This window comes from Pongo abelii, chromosome 6 (assembly GCF_028885655.2).
Source record: "Pongo abelii isolate AG06213 chromosome 6, NHGRI_mPonAbe1-v2.0_pri, whole genome shotgun sequence".
NCBI lineage: Eukaryota > Metazoa > Chordata > Mammalia > Primates > Hominidae > Pongo > Pongo abelii.
The window spans coordinates 66,335,447-66,357,180 of record NC_071991.2 but is presented as its reverse complement, the minus strand read 5'-3'; the positions used below and the strand labels follow the sequence as shown (position 1 = coordinate 66,357,180).

The window sequence follows — 21,734 nt, the reverse complement described above, 5'->3', positions numbered from 1 at the left end:
TTTTTACATCCATGTTCATCAGGGATATTGGCCTGTAGTTTTCTTTTTTTGCAGTGTCCCGGCCTGGTTTGGGTATCAGAGTAATGCTTGCCTCATAAAATTAGTTAGAAATGCTCCCTTCTTTTTAATTTTTGAAAGGGTTTGAGAAGTATTAGCATTGATTCTTTAAATGTTTGGTAGAATTTACCAATGAAGCTTTTTGGTCCTGGGTTTTACTTTGTTGGGATTTTTAAATTTTTGATTCAATCTCCTTGCTATTGCCTGCTTCAGATTTTCTATTTCTTCATGAAGACTCTGTTTCTCAGCAGGATATATGTGGCTAGGAATTTATCTGTGTCTGTAGGTTATCCAATTTGTTGGCATATAGTTATTCATAGTCTTTTATGATCCTTTTTATTTCTGTGGTATCAGTTGTTAAGTCTCCTTGTTCAATTCTGATTTTATTTGAGTCTGATATCATTTTTATTAGTTAATCTAGTCAAAGGATTGTCATTTCATTCATCTTGTCTGAAACCGTTTTGTTGACCTTTTCTAATTTTTAATGTTTTTATTTCATTTATTTCTGCTGTAATCTTTATTATTTCATTCTTTGTGCTAACTTTGGGCTTAGTTTACTCTTCTTTTTTTAGTTATTTGTAAAGGTTTGTTGTTTATTTGAGATCTTTCTTTTTTGGTACTATAGGCATTTATTGCTATAAATTTCTTTCCTAGAACTGCTTTTGCTACATCCCTTGTTTTGGCATATTGTGTGTTCATTTTCTTTAGATTAATTTTTTATTTCTGTTTGTTTTCTTATTTGACCCATTGGCTTCCCAGAAATATGTTGCTTAATTTTCACATATTTGTGAATTCTCCAATTTTCCTCTGGTTATTGATTCCTAGTTTCATACTATTGTGGTCAGAAAAGATACTTGGTGTGATTTCAGTCTTCATAAATCTGTTAAGGCTTGTTTTGTGACCTAATGTGTAATCTGTCCTGGAGAATGTTCTGTGTGCACTTGAGGAGAATGTGTATTCTGCTGCTGCTAGATGGAATGTTCTGCATCTGTCTTTTATGTCCATTTGATCTGTAGTGTTTTTCAAGTCCACTGTTTTCTTATGGATTCTTTTTTTGTGGATGATCTATTCTGTAAGATCAGTAACAAGATAATCTTGCTACTTCTTGAGATCATGTTTGGAGATTCTCGCAGGGAAGTGCAGCTACTTGTATACCCTTGTTCGAAGAATGGTACTCCTCTATTGAGGAACGTCATCCTTTTCAACTAAGTGCTCAGCTTCAGGAGAAAAGCACATGAAGCAGTGAAGGAGGAAGGGGATCTCTGCATAGCCAGTGATCTGCCAAATCAACCTTGGTGATGAATGAGTTGACAGATGTTGCAGTCAGATTGCTTTCACATACCAATCTTTCTGTTGCTATCCAATATTGTACTGGAAGCCTAGTTAGAGAAATTAGACAAGAAAAAAAGCGAAAGGCATCCAAATTAGAAAGAAAGTAGTAAAATTGTCTCTGTTTGAAGACGACATAGTTCTATGTATAGAAAACCCTAAAGACTCAACCAAAATACTGTTAGAACTAATAAATTCAGGAAAGTCATAGGATACAAATCACTATACAAAAATCAGTAGTGTTTCAACATACTAACAATGAACTGTCCAAAAAAAAAAAACCCACTTACAATAGCTACAGAAAATACTTAGAAAAAAAATTAAACCAAGGAGATAAAAAAATTTGCATACTGAAAACTATAAAACATTGATGGGAGAAATTTTGAAAGACTTGAATAAATGGAACGATATCCCATGTTCATGAACTGGAAGAATTAACATTGGTAAAATATACAAGATAATCTATGGATTCAATTCAATCCTATCAAAATTTCAATGACATTTTTCACAGAAAGAGAAAAAAATCCTAAAATTCATATGGAACCAAAAAAGACCCTGAATAGCCAAAGCAATATTAACCAAAAACAAAACACAACAAAAAACCCAAAAAACAAAACAAACAACAACAACAACAACAAAAACGAAGATGGAGACATCACACTTCTTGATTTCAAATTCTGTGGCAGAGCTATCATAATCAAAACAGTATGATCCTGGCATAAAAATGAACATATAGACAATGGAATAGAATAGAGAGCCCAGCAATAAAATCCACGTAAATATGGTTAGCTAATCTTCAATAAGGGTATCAAGAATACCAAATGGGGAAAGGATGATCTCTTCAACAAATGAATTGGGAAAACTGGATATCCACATGGAATAATATAAAATTGGATCCTCACTTTATACTATAGACCAAATTTAACTCAAAATCTATTAAAATCCTAAACATAAGACATGAAACTATAAAACTACTTGAGGAAAACTTAGGGAAACCCTCCTTAACAGGGTCTTGGCAATGATTTTTTGGTTATACACAAAAAGCACAGGCAACAAAAGCAAAAGTTGACAAAGGGATTATATTAAACTAAAAAGCTTCTGCATAGCAAAGAAAACAATCGACAAAATTAAAAGGCCACCTGTGTAATGGGAGAAAATAGTTACAAACCATATATATGATAAGAGGTTAATGTCTGCATTATATAAGAAATTCATACAACTCAATGACAAAAACAAAAACAAAATAACCTGATGAAAAGGCATGCAAAGAACTTGAATAAACATTTCTTAAAGAAGCTATACAGACATGTATCTGGCCAGATAAAAGAAGGCATATATCTGGCCAACAGATACATGAAAAGATACTCAACATCACTAATTATCAGGGAAATGTAAATGAAAATGAAAATGTTGTACCTCACACCTGTTAGGATGGCTATAATTTAAAACAAAACACAAGTGTTAGCAAAATTGTGGAGAAAAGGGAACAATGTTACACTGTTAATGGGAATCTAAATTGAAAACCTATCATTATGGAAAACAGTATGGAATTTCCACAAAATATTAAAAATAGAACTGCCATATGATCCAGAATCCAACTTCTGAATATTCATACAGAGAAATTGAAATCAGGATCTTCAAGTGTCATCTGCCCTCTCATGCTCATTGAAGCATTACTCACAATAGCCAAGATACAGAAAAAACCTAAATGTGCATTAGCAGATGAACTACAAATAAAATATAGCATATACATACAATGGAATCTTATTCGGCCTTTAAAAAGAAGGAAATTTTGCCATTTTCAACAACATGGATGTTCCTGGAAGACAATATGTTAAGTGAAATAATCCAGACACTTACATGTGGGTTCTAAAATAGTTGAGCTCATAGAAACAGGGGGTTGCCAGAAACTGCAGGGAGAAGGAAATGGAGAGGTTATGGAATTAAAAACAACAACAATAACAAAAAACAAACAAAGAAAGGAAAACACAAGATTTTATTGAGCTCATGTGCATAATTCAGAGTATTCTTCCCATCTCAAAGTCTTTAATCTCAATCACATCTGCAAAGTCTTTTTTGCTATTCAAGGTAACATTCACAGATTCTGGGAATTAGTATGTGGACACCTTTGGGGAACTATTCTGCCTGCCACAACCAGTTACCCAAGATTCAAGGTAGATTTCTTCTTTAATATTCTCACTGTATATGGCTATAAGCAGTTTAACAATCCATTGATATTTTTTCAGAAATCAATGGTATCATTTATTTTTAAATTACAGTGTAATGTACACTGAATAGAACACACAGATTTTCATAAAACACACATAATGTCTTTTGACAAATGTCTATATCTGACTATCACCACAAATTATAAAATATTTAAATCACCCCAGAAAGTTCCTTTATGTCCCTGGTAGTAGACCTAGATCATAGGCAAACACTGATCTGTTTTTTCATCATAATCTATTTGTTCCTATTATAGAACTTTATATAAATGGCAGTATAGAGTATGTGGTCTTTTCTATGTGACTTCTTTCACTTAACAAAATGTTTACGTGATACATCTATGCTCTTGCATGGGAGTTTGTTAACTTTTATTGCTGAGTAGTATTGTATGAATACAAACTAATTTGTTGATTCATTCTAGTTTTGGGCTATGATGAAAAAAACTGCTATAAAGAAACTTTTCCAAATCTGTTTTTGGACATATATTTTTATTTCATGTGGGTAAATGCCTAGCAAAGAAAACAATGTTACAGCTTAACTGTAAGTGTATTTTATAAGAAAATGACAAACTATTTTCCACAATAATTACCACTTTATTTATGGAATCTGTAATGTCAGCTTTCTTATTCCTGAGAGTGGTAATTTGTGTCTACATTTTATTTGCCTTATCAGTCTGGCTAGAGGTTTATCAATTTTATTGATCTTCTACCAGCCTTTAGTTTTGTTAATATTCATTACTTTTTTTCTGTTTCCTATTTCACTGACTTCATCATTATTACTTTTCTTTTTTCTGCAGACAGTATGTTTTATTTACTCTTATTTTTCTAGTTTTCAAAGTGGAAGCTGAGGTCATAGATTTCAGATTTTTCTTCTTTTCCAACACAGCATTTATTGCTATAAATTTCCTTCTAAATACAGCTTTATCTACATTCTGTAAATTTTGCTATGTTATATTTTCATTTTCACTTGTCTGATTTTCTCTGAGTTCTTTTTTGACACAAGAGTTATTTTAAAGTATATTATTTAGTGTCTGATTACTTGGGCATTTTTTCAGCTATCTTTCTTTAATTGATATGTAATTTAATTCCACTGGGGTCAGAAAACATTTTTTGTATGGCTTTAATTCTTTTACATTTATTGATATTTATAATGGTATAATTTTTTATCTCTTCCTACAATTTGTATTACTTTATTGTATATTTACTTTTATGCATATGTAGATTCTCACATTTAATTATTATTAATTTTCTTAAAAAGTTGAAAAATTTTAAACAAGTTTAAATGTTGGTATATGTTTATATGTGTTTGTGTTATGTGTTTGTGGGTGTGTGTGTGTGAGAGAGAGAGAGAAGGAGAGAGTAAAGGAAAGAAAGGGAGAGGGAGACGGAGAGAGAGAGAGAGACAGAATATGTGCATAGTCATCCCTTGATATATTCACAGGGGAGTGGTTTTAGAACCCCCCCTTAAATAGCTCAAATCCCTTACATAAAATGTTGTAATATACACATGTAGCTTATGCAATCCTCCATATACTTTGTCATCTCTAGATTATTTATAATACTTCATATAATGTAAATGTCAGGTAAATCGTTGTTATGCTGTGTTTTCTATTTGGACTTTTAAATGTTATATTGTTGCTTTTTTATTTTTTCTAAATCTATTTTATCTGCAGTTTATATAATCCACAGATACAGAACCCATGGATACAAGGGTCAACAGTATATGTATAAAATAAAGATAATTTATGGAATGTCTTTTATATTTGCTCACATATTTAACCTTTCTAGTGTTCTGTATTCATTTGAGTCGATCCAGGTTTCCATTTGGTATCATTTCCTTTCAATCTGAAGTATTTCTTTCAACATCCCTTGCACCACTGTTCTGCTAGCAAGAAATTCTCTCATCTTTTGTTTATAAGAAAATATTTTATTTTCCTTTAATCTTTGGTTAATATTATCATTTGATATATAAAACTATGTTGACAGTTATTTCACACTCTAAAGATATATTTTCAATGTCTTTTTTTATTTTTGTCTTTCCTTTTTTTGAAAATTAGAAATCAGCTGTCATGCTTGTTGTTGAAAAGATGTATATTTTTTTCTCTGGTTCTTTTTAAGATTCTTTATATAGTTTAATGATTAGGTAGATTTCCTCTTTTTTTTCTGGTTGAAGTACATTGAGCTTAATGTGTTGCTTGCTGTTTTTAATAACAATTGGGGAACTTTTAGCTAATATTTCTTCAAATACAATTTTCTGCTCCATTTTTTATGTCCTCTGTTTCTGAGGGTCCTATTACATGTTTATTTCATCACTTCGGTATGGCCCACTGGACATTGAGGGCTCTGTTCATTTTCTTGAGTCTCATTTTCTTCTTTGTTCTTTTGTTTTTCTTGCCCTGTCTTTAAATTCTTTGTCCTTGACCTCTGTTGTGTTCAACCTGCTGCTAATATCATCCAAAAAACTTTTCATTTCACACATTGTGCTATTTACTTCTAGGATTCCCATTTAGTTCTTTTTTACACTTTCCAGTTCTCTTTTGAAATTATTTGTCACTTCACCATTATATTCATCTTTTCCTATAGATTGTTTGACATGCTTACAATTATTTTCAGATTTTTATCTTATATTTCTGAGTCATTTGTGAGTCTGTTTCTATTATCTTATTTTTCACTTGATTATGAGTCTCTTTTTTCTGCTTCTTTGCCTGTCTTGTAATATTTGATCATATTCTAGGCATTGTGTTAAAGAAAAAGAAACAGTGGAGGCTTAAAAGAGCTTGTTTCTTTGGAGTTTAATTCTTTTAAAAGTTTCTTTGTTTGTGAAGTTATTCAATTATTTAAAGGAAAACATGCTTCTCTGGGGCTTCTTTGGTTATCTATTGTTACTTTAGCAGACTGAAGGTTTTGCACATCCTTCTTCTTCCTAGTCAGGTGTGGATCTCCAAAACAGATTCATATTTGAGAGAGTGTTGAAGCTCTTTGTTGTTTCCAATTTTATGGGTCATACTCATAAAGGACAAAGTCAAGTGATGACAACAGGGGCACATTTATTTATCTGTTTATTTCTTCACCTTAATTGGAGGAAAGGACAAATATGTTACTAAATACTTTCTGCACATCCACTGCTGAAAAGCTACCTAAATGTCTGAGAAAGGGATAAATCTTGGCAGTTATACATTTACTTTGTGGGAAACTGCCTTGTTTTCAACCTTCTTGCCTCCTGTTGTACCAGTGCTCCAACTCTTTCTGAAAGCTTAAGTTAGCCAAATTATGGACTGACTTACAACTCTGAAAAGTTTCAAACAAATAAACACGTAAAAACTTTTGGTGAAGTAAAAGGTGAGTCTACCTATTACTAAGATTTTTTGTTCAGGTACCAAGACCTGTCAGCTAGTTGTCTGGTATATGGTGTTCCCACACCACAGTCCATTTCCTTCTAGGATTTTAGTCCCTCTGTCTGCATTTCTGAAGACTAAAATTTCAGTTTCTCATTTGTAGTTTTAACTGCCTGCTTTATGGTAATTGGATCTGCCTATTTCCAGCCTCTTCATCTGGCTCTTGGCTTCAGACTGTTGGGATTTCATTACTTATATATGCTTTAGCTTATACTGACTGAAAATTGCTGCATCTTTCTTCAGACTCTACATCACTCCCCGCTCTAAACCTTGCTGAGCTTTTCTCAGTACCTGACACCTACTTTGCACTTTTAAACAAAGTCCTGATATTTTAAAAATAACATAAATGGGAAAGAATGGTTCCTGAAATAAATTATAGTCTTTAGCATTTACTTACAAGGATTTCTACTGCTATATTTTTACCTGAATATTTAAAATATAGAACAAATAAATAACGTAAAATGAAAAATATCTTCCAAGTAATTTATGTTTCTTTTTATCGTTGATAGTATTAAATTTGATATCTGCTGGTTTATGTATATTGCAGATGGTTCCTTGCTTTTTTGTTTCAATCTCTGCAAAAGACGTTGTTTGGCTTTTTTGATACCAGTGTTCAAATTGTACATATCATACACACTTGGAGAACATTAGTATTTTTCACCTCTGTAATTTTATATGGCAGTAAATTTCATTCACATGTGCATGCTCACCCCCCACCCCAACTTGCTATAAAATGAAAAGGCTGGTCAATTGCTTTGATGTTCTTTATATATAATGCTATTATGTACCTAATGCCACATAATTTAATTTCTTTGGTCAAAATTTGTATTCAATTGCCTAGTTTTTACTAAATTGAACAAATTTACTTGTTGGTAGCTATTATTCTAGTGTATAGCCATGAAAAACTAGATTTTAATGCAGGAAGAACATTTACAATTAGAATAATATAGTCAAAACTAAAATCGCCTATCCAAAGAACCTAGACATTTTTTTTTTTAGAATACACTTTTTTTTCTTTTTATTATTATTATTATTATTATTATTATTATTATTATACTTTAGGCTCTATGGTACATGTGCGCAACGTGCAGGTAAGTTACATATGTATACATGTGCCATGCTGGTGTGCTGCACCCACCAACTCGTCATCTAGAACCTAGACATTTTGATAATAGTTATACAATGTACATTGCAATTAGTTACTCTTTAAATTTTTGAAATTTTATAAATCTGATTGAAAATGTATATAGGTAACGAATGATGGTGAAAATATTAGTATTACTGTTGATTGAAGGCACATCTATTGTAGTAAAATATGAGTATAAGACAAAGAGATATTACTATGGGGCATTCGTTGATACAGTCTTTATAGCCCAGTATAATCTTTGTTCAAGTCATGATTATTACTATTATGGTTCATAGCCTTCAAAAAGGCTATGAACATCTGTCTTAAACAATAGTGTCTTAAAAACAAAAACAAATATTCTTCTTCCCTAATTTTTTTTTGAAGTTTTGCATACTTGGGCCATATTTATATGATGAAAAATATCTGATTTTGTTTTTTGATCAATGTGATCCAAAAATCAGTCATGTTTCAAAAAATTTGGCCAGTTGAATTGTTGGGCCTTGTGTCAAATAAAACCACTGCTTGATAAACTAAACAAATTGCTTTCAATGGGTTATTATTGCCTTACCAAGACCACATCCTGATGATTTCCCCCCTCACGACAAGACTTTCTTCATAGTGGATCCATTGTTATTATTTTCAAAAAAGGCTCAACTTAAATTACATGCAATAGAAGCGCCATCATCAGATGCCCTGTCTCCTTCCTATCAGAAGCCTGGTTTTACACGAATGCATTTAGTCCTATCTGTAGCCTCAGTTTTGACAGGCTGAAGGCCGTAGGCATGATGGGCCGCAGATGCCAGGCTTCTTAAGAACTGTTTTCCAGTGCTGTCAACAAACTCCCTCCTTCCAGATTCTTTACAGAGCAGGGCTGGCAGCTGTGCATGGGCTTTGGGATCCACCATCCAGTTACATTTCTAATGCTGGGCTCTTGTTTTCCTGGCTCCCTTGAGCTGGCTCAAAAAAACAAAATGGTATTCCCATATGTCCCTTATTGTTTTCTTGGCAAATATCCCTACTTCCCTTAATCTCCCAGATTCCAGCATGTGAGAGACAAATTTTCTTTGTGAAAATTCCCTCCCTCAAAGGCTGCAGATTAATAGCATTGATTCTAAAGCAAACTGTCTTTTCATAAGGTCTTTTTTAAGGCTGAAGTTAGCTGGGATTAGGGGCTATATTACCATATTCCAAAATATTATGCATATGGTATACCATAGCAATACAATACAAAGGCAATACAAATAACTGAGCTTGATTTACTAATTTGAATGTCAATACCAATAGTTCAGATATGAAGAGATGCCTATTGACTGAGTGATCCTCTTTCCCTTTCTCATAAAGGTTTATGTGTTAAGGCAAAACAACTATCTACAATCTTTAGTAGACATATGCATTTATTTTTACTTCTAAATAAAGCTTAATTCCAATAAATTGAAGTTAGGAAGGAAGCATTCAACTTTCATATTATTGTTGCCATAATATAAATCATGTGGAACTATTTTTCATCACAGAGATTAGTGTAGCTAAAGAGGAAGACTTTAGAACACATCAAGGATCCATAGTTAATATTGAACAGGAACTTTGAATGTGAGCTAGTATAGGCATATTGAATAAATGATGAACTGTATCACATTCATACTGGTTAATTTGAGATTGCCAGTTATTTAACAGGATATTAACTATAGCTATACTTGAGCCATTTCTGAAAAGAGGAATCGGAGCCAATTGTTGCACAAGCTCTTACAAGGTCAACAAAACCAAGGGAGGTGATGCAGGAGGAAAGACTTCGTTTTCTCTCTCTGCTCCTAAATTAGTTTCTGGTCATCTAAATCCCCCAGTCTATTACCAGAGAGTGAGAGCAGGGGAAGGCAGTATTCATTCATTCCAATTTTTATGCATGATCTAACTCAACAATTTTTAACATACCAGTGACATCAACAAAGACACTGTGTTTAATTTGCACTGAACAATGTTCAGTTTCTTTAGATAAAGCAAAATGGAATCCCATATCACTATGTTAAGTGTAATCAACACCATTTTGGATGGGGAAGCAGTCAAATATAAATGACCTATCAGAGGTATTCCACAAGGACCTAAAGAATTTTGATTGTATTTTTTTGGGCCCTATTCAACTTTACCTGAATAAAAGGGGGAAAATTCTTATAAATAAACTACTTAATATACCTAGGTGAGAAGTTTTTTGTTTTTTTTTGAAATGGAGTCTCGCTCTGTCGCCCAGGCTAGAGGGCAGTGGTGTGATCTCGGCTCACTGCAAGCTCCGCCTCCCGGGTTCACGCCATTCTTCTGCCTCAGCCTCCCGAGTAGCTGGGACTACAGGCGCCCGCCACCACGCCTGGCTAATTTTTTGTATTTTTTAGTAGAGACGGGTTTCACCGTGTTAACCAGGATGGTCTCTGTCTCCAGACCTCGTGATCCGCCCACCTCGGCCTCCCAAAGTGCTGGGATTACAGGCGTGAGACACCGCGCCCGGCCGAGAAGTATTATTTACATTGTAAGGCCTGTTACAACAAATATCATTACACACTCACTCCCCCAAAACAAAAACAATCAAAAAAATCCAAAGAGGGTTCAACCAATAACACAAATGCTTGAAGCAGTGATTTTCCAAAACAAAATTTTAGTACAATAGGAGAACATTTGGATCTTTTTTCCAGTTAAATCTTTCAAAAGCATTATGTCCTGACCATGTTTCTGATTTCTTCACCTCTGTACAACTTAATATAAAAAATCAGAAGTTTATTGCCGTAAATATTTTAAAATATGTTAAACTAGCTAATGTATGCTTTATTTTCATTATTCTTTTGTTCTGTCATCAGGTAAGTGACTTGTACACATGGCAAGTAAGATGATTGGGAGGTTAGAAAGGGCACTTGCTAGCAAACCTATTTTTGACGGAGAAAAACTGTACTATCCTAGCATAGTCATAGAAACTGCAGGTTCTGGCTGCTTTCAACCCTTCTTTTTTAAAAGATCCAAATTGCCTATGCACAAATATATTTAATAATTATAGTTATCATTAAGTAGCAAAGTAGATTAAATATCCTCAATCATTATTCTTAAAAAATAAAATCAAAAACCTCAACCTACATTTAAGCAAAAAATGCTTCTTAAAGTCATTTTCAAAATTGATAATGCATCGATATGAATTTGGGTAGCTGAAATTTTGGCTTCCAGTGAAATAGTTCACACACATAAAACATTGCATGCGAATTTTGAATTCAGCAAATGTATTGGAAGTAGTAATTCAACCATCACATCTTCACTTGGAAATACATGCTGTAGAATTTTTCCATACTGTGCTTGCTTTTGATACATATTATTTTACTGAGCATTGATACTTTCAGACATTTAGAAGTACTTTAGTGCTGATACTTAAGCATTGGGAGGTAATTATTGGACTCTAAATTACCAGTACACTCAAAGAGAAATTTTAAAAACAGAATCCCAATCAGCTGGTCTGATATGCTCAATTAGTTTTTGGATAGTAGGCAGTTATATTATACATAAAACATTTTTCTCTGTATGATTTTTTATTTTGTTATCGTTTCCTAAAATAGTTATATTTATAAAACTTAAGTAAAAATCTAATATTTGATCAACTACTTTCAACAAAGAAACACAATCATCTCATCTCTTGTCAGTTTATAAATGTCACATAGACTTAACTATTCTCTGCACTGCAGCTATACCTTTACCAAGAATAAATATATAAAAATTAGGAAGTAGCTAGCAGGACTACTGGGTATTAAAGGTAGTATTAATTTAAGGTCTGGCTCATTGCTTAGTGTTTGTTAAAGTCTGAATCATCTTGACTTTTTTGTTCTGCATTCTGTATTTATTGGCTGATTCTGGTACACGATGTGTTCTTACTCTCATCAGTGGAGATTTGACCCTTATTTTTCATGATTTTGAAGCCTAAATTACTCCATCTAGGTTGGAATTGTAGCAGTTCTTACTGTCCAAATACTATTTGGTTATGGGGATGTTACAGAAATTGAAATATACATTTCTGTTGCCCATGGGACAATCTTAATGAATGCAGCAAGTAAAATGCTCATATTAATTTGCACTTTCTTATTTTCTGTACCCATCATTGCCATAGCAATAGACTTAGTTTATGTGAAATTAAAAAAAAATATATTGAGCCAGGCGCAGTGGCTCATGCCTGTAATCCCAGCACTTTAGGAGACTGAGGTGGGTGGATCACTTGAAGTCAGGAGTTCAAGACCAGCCTGGCCAACATGGCAAAACTCTGTCTCTACTAAAAATACAAAAATTAGACAGGCTTTGTGGTGCGCACTTGCAATCCCAGCTACTCTGGTGGCTGAGGCAGGAGAATCGCTTGAACCCAGGAGGCGGAGGTTGCAGTGAGCTGAGATAGCACCACTGTACTCCAGCCTGGGCAACAGAGCGAGACTCCATCTAAAAATAATAATAATAATAAATAAATTTTGAAAGCCAACAAAAAAATAAATGTTTAAATTGGTTCCAGTGATTTGCTTACTGCCTGCCCTTTATTTGCCTAGGGAGAGTTTCACTATGTATATAAGGAACACAAAAATAAATCTGACATTTTGATAAATTTGCCCAGAAAATGTGAATTTCATCAGTTATGAAAATAGACTAGTCTAAAATGATCAGATTCTTTTTCTTCAAATCCAATTTTGCATATAGACTATGCCATAGATTTTCTTTCCTGGATACCACATGGCTATATTTGGCAATCAAATATTCTCTTGTACTTCCGCATGTGGTCCCACCGGAAAACATCATTTCTTCCCTTTAAACTAAGGAGAAACATCCATAACACCAATCTAAACAACGACAATAGAGTAGGAATGTGAGTATTCAGTCCTTGAAACATTAATCGTCACTTTTGCTGACATTAAAATACTGCCGAAGTTCTATTATTAGTCATGTTCATGCCTGAAGAGAAAGTAAAACTTGAGAAGAAATGTTACAAATCAGTTTATTAAAATAAAATCTGTATCACCATTAAGTTGACTGAAATCCACAGAAAAGTACTATAGGATATATTTGCTTAGATTAACTGCTTGGTCTTTGTAACTTAAAGTATAAAGCAAAGAGTTTTTCCATGTTATTATGTAGAAAAAAATCTAAATTGTATTGCATAATACGGCATTTGTGGGTTTTACTACAAGAATCTAAGATGCTCATAAGTTTAAAAAGGTTAAATATGAATATCATATTCACTTAAAAGTTTGAGAAACAGATTTATTTTCATAAAATGAAAAAATGTTCTATTTTTATTACCATTAAATGAGAAAATAAGAAATTAAGTCACTGAATTCTTTCTTGCATATGTTTTCTGATAGTTATATTTTGTGAGACTAGTAGATTTTCAAGTTCTTTGAAAAACAGTAAATTAATTATTTAAAAAACTTGTTGAGAAATACTCATTGAAGAGAGACATGTTCTTGAGCTAAGGAGAAACTTGGTTCTAGTATAATATACAACACATCTTTGTGTCAGAAAAATACTATACAAATTCCCTGTTAGGAGACTCAGAATTTAGTGAGAAAAGCAGATACTGTAAGAATAGTAATCTTATTTTAAAACATTTTCACAGTTTCGTCAAATCAATGATTCTATTCATTATAAAGCACAAAATATTTTATGTGTTTTAAGAAAGAAGGTGCTGTGCTCCCAAGTCTAAACAGCAACCTTCTCCCAAAACCTGGGGTGCAAAATCAGGGGTTCTTGAGAGAAGGAAAATTTTCTAGCAAAGGCCAGAGTAGAGGAATGGCCAGAGGGAGAGGAAAAAAGCTAGGGTAGTAGCTACTCATAAATCTATTTTATCATTCTTTACTGGCCACTATATGTCAGATACTATGTAAATCTAGCAGATAAAATGGTGAGCAAAAAGTAGATACTTTGGGGAGTGGGGAGGAGGACATTAATCGTATAATAAACATAATAACAACAAATGTATTAAATAATCACACCAAGAGGTGTATCATTACAAATAGAGATGAGTTCTCAGAAATTAGGGTTGGCAAATCTCTATGAGCATATTATAGAGTGTCTTAGTCCATTTGTACTGCTGTAACAAAATACCACAGACGCAGTAATGTACAACAAACAGAAATGTATTTACTCACAGTTCTGGAGGCTGGGATCAAGTCCAAGATCAAGGTGCCAGCAAATTTGATTGTCTTGTGAGGTCTTTCTCTGCTTCCAGAATGGCACCTTGTTGCTGCAGCCACCTGAGGGGAGGGACACTGTGTCCTTATGGGGTAGAAGGCGAAAGGGCAAGCCCACCAAAGGCTGCATGAAGCCTATTTTATAATGGCCTTATCCGATTTATGATAGGGAATGCTCTCACGACCTCATCAGTGCTTAAAGACCCCACCATTTAATAATATCATATTGACCGTTAAGTTTCAACACCTGAATTTTGGAGGGAACACATTTAAACCAGAACACAGAGGAACTTGATGGTGACTGATAGAGGCTTAGGAATGGTTTCTCTGGTGAAATGATGTTGGAGCTGAAATGTGTGGATAAGGAGGCATTATCCAGGCAAAGGGAGGGAGTGGGTAAGTAGAAGACATCCCACATAGAACTAGGAGCATAGGCAGAGCCTTGTGGCTGAAGGAACCAAAAGGCCAGTGTGGCTGGGGCAGAGAAAGCAAGATGGATGGTGGTACCAAATAAAACTGATGCAGTGGTAAAAGGAAAATCAACTGTTTTTCTGTATATTCACAATTAACATAGAACACTTCAGACACCATATGTATGTGTTTTTTTCCTACAGCCAGCAATTCTCCAATTATCTGCAGACACTGACTGGGTGTCCTACAGTTTAACTCAATTCTGACACTCTCTACCTGTAGATAGAATCAGATCTCACAAGTTAAGGGCTCAGTCCCACAAGACTGTCCCCACTTCAGATGCCGGTTGCATGTCCAGGTTGTCATCTGTGCCTCTGCCCAGCTGGCTATAAATCAGATGTTATTACAACCCCCTCTTTGTGTTTGATTATGCTAGGATAACTTTCAGAACTCAGGAAATCAGTTTACCTATTAGATTACTGTTTTACTGTGAAAGACACAATTCAGGAACAGCCAGATGGAAGAGATGCATGGGAAGAAGTATGGAGGAGGGGCACAAAGTTTCCATTGCCTCTCCAAGTGTGCCATCCTTGCAGTTTCTCCACATGTTCACCAGCCTGGAAACTCTCTGAACCTTATCTTTTTATTCTTTGTGGAGGTTCCATCACATGGGCAAGACTGATCAAATTATTGGCCCTTGATAATTAACTCTACCTCCAGCCTCTCTCTCCTCCCCAGAGGTTAGGGTGTGGGGGTAAACACTTCAATCTTCTAATCATGTTGTTGGTTCCTCTGGAAACGAGCCACCATCCTGAGGCTACCCAGGAGCCCCCAGCCCCCAGTCTTCTCATTAACATGCAAAAAGACACCTTTCACCTCAGAGAGTCCAAGGATTTGTTTTTTTTGTTTGTTTGTTTCTTTGTTTGTTGTTGTTGTTGTTTTGAGATGGAGTCTCACTCTTGTCGCCCAGGCTGGGGTGCAATGGGGCGATCACGGCTCACTGCAACCGCCGCCTCCCGGTTTCAAGCGATTCTCCTGCCTCAGACTCCCGACTAATTGGGATTACAGGTGCCCGCCACCACACCTGGATCATTTTTGTGTTTTTAGTAGAGATGAGGTTTCACCACATTGGCCAGGCTGTCTGGAACTCTTGACCTCAGGTGATCCACCTGCCTTGGCCTCCCAAAGAGCTGAGATTACAGGCGTGAGCCACCGCACCTGGTCACATATTTCTTTTTTATGTCATAGGTGAACAGAGACCAGATCAGGCAGTTGACTAGTCTTAAATGACTGTTTTTATGTGCCAGATTGCCTGGAATAGGAACTCAGCACTGTCACTTGCTAGATATGAACCTTAGGCAAGTTCTTTCATCTTTCTGTGCCTCAATTTATTCATTTGTGAAATGGGGATAATAATATTATCTGCCTAACACAAGTTGTTAGGATTAAATGGGCAATAAAATGTTAGATTTTATTATGTATCATAGTATTTGTATTTTGTTATTTATGTATTATATATTCTGCTATAACTGTGATATACTTTTGTCATTTTGTTTTGTTTTTGTTAAGACTTAATATGTTTTTTATTCTGATGGAAATAGCCCAATAAAAGAAAACACAGGCTATCAGACAGGGAGAGAGGAAAGCTGTGAGTGAGATGTCCTTGAATAGGTGAGAGGGACTAAGATTAAGTTCATATGCCAATTAAGTGTTCTCACATAGGATCAGGGACGGTGGGGTAGGTGGGTAGAATTTCTGGTGGAAGAATGTAAACATTGTATTCGAATTGCTGCTATTATCTAGTGAAATAAGAAGAAAAGTTATCAGCAAAGGGTAAGGAATGAGCAGGGCAGGAGATTAGAAGAAAGAAAGGAAGGTAGAAATGCTCATCTGAAAGGATGAGAGAGTTTATTATTAAGGACTATAGTATGATTGCTGGGCACCACGTAGAGTTTATTTAAGGTTTTGTGGTCATGAATTTAGACGACAAGTCATGTGGCTTTTAGATATGCTTAGGTGTGGGAACAGAGCAGGTGTGACTTGTGTTTAATCAGGATGGCAGTTTTACCATGGGAGTATGTTGGAGGGAGAAAGGGACACAGTGATTGAAAGTATGTCTGTGTCTTCCCAAAATTCATATGTTGAAGCCCTAATCTCCAGTGTGACTGTATTTCAGTACAGGCCTATGAGGAGATGATAAGGATCACATGCGGTCTTAAGGTCCCCAGTCAGATAGGCTGGTACCCTTGTAAGAAGTGGAAGAGGCCAGGCACAGTTGCTTACACCTGTAATCTCAGCAATTTGGGAGGCTAAGGCAAGTGATCACTTGAGCTCAGGAGTTTGAGACCAGCCTGGGCAACAGAGCAAAACCCCATCTTCACTAAAAATACAGAAATTAGCCAGGTGTGGTGTTGTGTGCTTGTAGCCCCAGCTGCTCTGGAGGCTGAGGTGGGAGGATGACTTTAGCCCAGGGGTTGAGACTGCAGTGAGCTGAGATGGTGCCACTGCACTCCAGCTTAGGTGACAGGGCAAGACCCTGTGAAAGAAGAAGAAGAAGGAGAAGGGGAAGGGGAAGGGGAAGAAGAGGAAGAGGAAGAAGAAGAAGAAGAAGAAGAAGAGGAGGAAGAAGAAGAAGAGGCAGAGACACCAGAGCCCACTTTGTGAGTGCTCAGACGAAAGGCACTTGAGGGTGGCAGAGGGAAGACGGCTGTCTGCAAGCCACAAAGAGAGCTCTCACCAGGGAACAAAACCTGCTGGAGCTGGAGCTGATCTGGGACTTCCAGTATCCAGAACTGTGAGAGATGCATGTCTGTGTGTAAGCCACCTAACCTATGGCAACCTGAGCAGAATACACAAAGGGAGTATGCTGGTGGGAGAAAGAGACAAGATGACTAATTGTATATGCAAGGAAGTAAATTTAATGATGGGTCTGAAGTTTAACCCAAATAAGAAGGAAGGCAAACATGGTGGTGGGGGTGATTGATGGATAAGCAAACATGAATAAGATGAATGGATTGGAAGTCCCAGTGCAGATGAAGCTATAACTGGAATGATAGGATAAGAGAGTAGGATGCTTGACATTGAAATCATGAAAGTGATGTTGCTATTGGTAATTATAGGGTCTAGGAATATGACTGTAAACAAAAGACTAATGTATTGAAAGCAAAGAGTCAGAAAACTGAGAAACCAGGATATTGAATGGATTGTGTGGATGTTGGAATCATATAGTGAGAGCTCTCTTTGTGTCTTGCAGACAGCCATCTTCCCTCTGCCACCCTCATGTGCCTTTCGTCTGAGCACTCACAAAGCAAGCTCTGGTGTCTTATCCACTGTTTGGATGTAAGAACAATTACTGGAGGAGTAATTCAAAAGGCAGGAATTCAAAAGGCAGCATATTCAAGGAATGCATTCAGATATAACTGCATACATTTGAGTGATATTTAAAAACAAAATCAACAGGAATTTGTCATGAAATAAAAGGGGATGGAGAAAGGATAGGGAGAAGATGCCATTAAAGACAACTCATTGGTCTCTGACTTGAGCCACTGGATCAATCATGGTACCATTTCTAAGTTAGAGAAGGCTGGCAGAAGGCCAGAAGTTTGATGTTGGTATAGAGTTTTAAGTGACTTAGATATATCCAAATGATATTGAGTAGATGGGCTAATATATATTGGGCTGGTTCCCACAGAAGGGTCCATCTTGGAAATAGAAATCTGTGAAGTATATGAGATGGGTGATGGCTGAATTCATAAGACTGGTGGCCTTGCCTAGGAGGTATGGAAAGAGCAGAGGAAAAGACAAAGACTTGGACTTGAGTAATTTCAGTATTTAAAAATGAGAAGACTTAGTATGAGCCTCCAAGGGAGATTGATTAGGAAGGGGAAAGACAGAGGAAAACCAAGAGAGCATGAAATTATAGAAGCCAAGAAGAGTCTTGTGAAAAGGAAGATGCAGCCAATAGTGTTGAAAGTTTAGGGCCAGAAGGCTGAGAGGAAAAAAAAGTGATCTTGGAGTTAGTAGCATGGCGGCCATTGGTGACTTTTGTAAGAGCTTCTTTAGTGGACTAATGAAGTTGGAGGAGAAATTAGAGGTTGATAACTGAAGCAGACATGAGGAAAAGGAGAAAGTAGGACAGACCACCTTTGCAAGAACGTTGACTATTAAAAGGAGAAGAAGAAAAGTGTGGGAGCTGGAGGGATTGATGGGATTAAGGACAAAGATTTTATATATATATATAAATTATAAAAAATATATATTTGTATATAATTATAAAAATATATAATTATTAAAATTATATAGATACATAAAACCTTCACATACACATATATACACACATATAAACAAATACACACATATATACATATACACATATATCATATATTATGTAATTTATATTTATATAATGTATATAATGTTATATTTATATAATATACATTTTTAATATCAGAAGCTTGAGCCTATTTGAATCTCAATACAATGTCTATAATTTGGAGGGGAATTATACAAATGTAACATGTTAGTGGGAAAAGTTTTATAAGGGATGGTAGAAAAGCAGGAAGGTTGGGGTCCAAACTGCAGGCAGTGAGACAGATTTTAGAAGGACTAACACCTTCTCTAGTGTAACAGAGAATAAAGGTACCCAGATTGCATTAGGACTCAGAGTCAGGCATCTTACTGTGTTCTATCTTCTCTTTTTCTGAGTGATACAATTGTTTTTTACAAGAAAGTATTGTGGGGGTAGGTGCAGTGGACTTTGTGCTCTCAAAGCAGCAGTGAAGAAACAAGGACACCAACTCTGCCTTCTGCTGCAGGCAGGTTTGTGAGGTATGAGAGAGGAAAACAGCTACCACTTGAGCAGACTGTGGGAGAAGCAACCTTTTGAGGTTTCAGCTAAGGAAAGGGGGGCACTCAGAAAATATATGGAAAATGTAGAGGAGTTTGATATTCCTGAGAGCACAATGGAAGGTTTGGGTGGATCATGATGACTGAGAAAAAGTTTGTTGATTTTGGCGAAAAGAAGATCATTTTCAACCTAAGATTAAGCAGTTTCAGAAATAGTTTAGCAGAATGATGGAGGAGGTTCCCACAAAGGATTATAAAGTGAAAAGCAGATACTTTGTTCAAGGAATTTGGCTGTAAGTGAAAGGAGGAAGACAGAATTGAAGTCTGTTTTTTTTTTTTTTTTTTATAATCCAACTAATTACCTATGAGATTTCATTTCCATTTTGTTTCTTAACATGAACTCTAGAGTCAGATTGACTTTCTTCCATAATGCTTTCTAAAATCCTTTCTTCTTTGTTTTCATGCTTTAACCCCTGCCTAGGATCCTTACATTTTTTTCTTCCTTTGTAAACACAACTTTTCTGGTAAGACCCATTAACACCTACCTCTCAATATTATCTGTTATATATATTTTTTCCCTATTAGATAATTCATTTTTGTTGTAAAACTATTTGAAAAATATGTGAAATTTAGCCGGGTGCAGTGGTGCACACCTGTAATCCCAGCACTTTGGGACTCCAAGGTGGGTGGAATGCTTGAGCCCAGGAGTTCAAGACAAGCCTGGGCAACACAGTGAGACCTTGTCTCAAAAAAAAAACTATACATATATGAAATTATAAATTAAAAATAAAATAACCCATATTAAACCTTCCTTCGTATATGTTATACTATGTATATTATTAATACTAACACTTCAAAAATTAACATTATAAAGTCTTTTCGGTTCCACTAAATATTTATAACAAAATGTTAAATACTAACTAATAGTCCATGGTATAAATGTACCATGAGTCATTAACCAATCTCCTAATGTTAGCTCACTAAAGTAATCTGGTGTTTCCTATTATAAATAAGACACTATCTTTTACATAATTGCTTGTGTACATAGTTAATGGCACCCTTAAGGCAGAAATTTTTTAACTAGATGACTAAATCAGAAGATACGTATTTGTTTTAAGGCTCTGGATATATAGAGGTGAATTATTTTCTAGAAAGGCTCTAATGAATTATCCTTCTACAAGCAGCATATGAGCATTTAGCGTACCCACTCCATTGTCAGCGTAGAACATTTTCTAAAAATTTAATTTCCAGGGTAGAAAAATGGCTTCTCTCTGGGTTCTAAGCTATGTTCATTTAATTACTAATTAAGTTGAATTTTTTAATAGCTACTGGTTACTGGGTGTTTTCTTCTTTGTGTTGTTATGTCGTACCTTTAACCTATTAAACAAATTTTAATTGAATCACAAAATTTTTAGTGTGGTTGATCTAATCATAGAAGTTATTTACATGCTAATTATATTCTTGTATTATATAATTGTTATTTTCATCCTAACTATTGGTTTCCCAGTGAACTATGTGCATCTGTCATAATCTTTACCAAATTCTCTATTCTCAGAAGTCCTGTAGCACTTTATAGTGTCAATCTACCATCTTAATATTTCAGTCTCTATTTTCTTGTGTTGTTCATTGATAGTTTCTTTCATATTAATATATTACCATCGAGAGATAGTAAGTGTCTTAAGAATAAGAACAGGGAATATGTTTATCACCATTACTAGATTTCTAATTGATATTATGTTATATGATTCTAATTTGCTTCTTAGTGTATTATTATATATATTCAACAAAATATATAGCAAATTAACTCATTGTGTGTTAATGACCATAACATTCTGGAAAAATGTGTGTGCGTTTAAAGACCTAGAGAATAGATTAGTTTTCTCAATATTTTTATATATGCAGTAAAAGTTTTGAAAAAAAAGTCCTTGGGTGTGTTGAAATTATTTCAAAAGTTTTAGGATTGTGTATAAAACAGCATTAACATGCTCTTTTGAGCATGTTACTTGAACCATAGTTAAGTGAAAGGTGGTGTGAACCATGTGATAAATGATTACTTCACGTCAAACAACCCAACTTTTCTGAGCATGCTGGCTTTGCAAGGATTTATAGTTCCCTGCCTTCATGCCGGAGTTACCTCAGCTTTCCGTGATGCATTCCAACT

The 21,734-nt window shown here is 35.1% G+C and overlaps 1 protein-coding gene across 7 annotated transcripts in view; it reads left to right on the top strand.

Annotated features, from left to right (window-relative positions):
- HDAC9 (histone deacetylase 9) overlaps nt 1-21,734 on the top strand; it is a 917,296-nt gene that overhangs the window by 729,016 nt on the left and 166,546 nt on the right. The gene's annotated exons all lie outside the window — the stretch shown is intronic.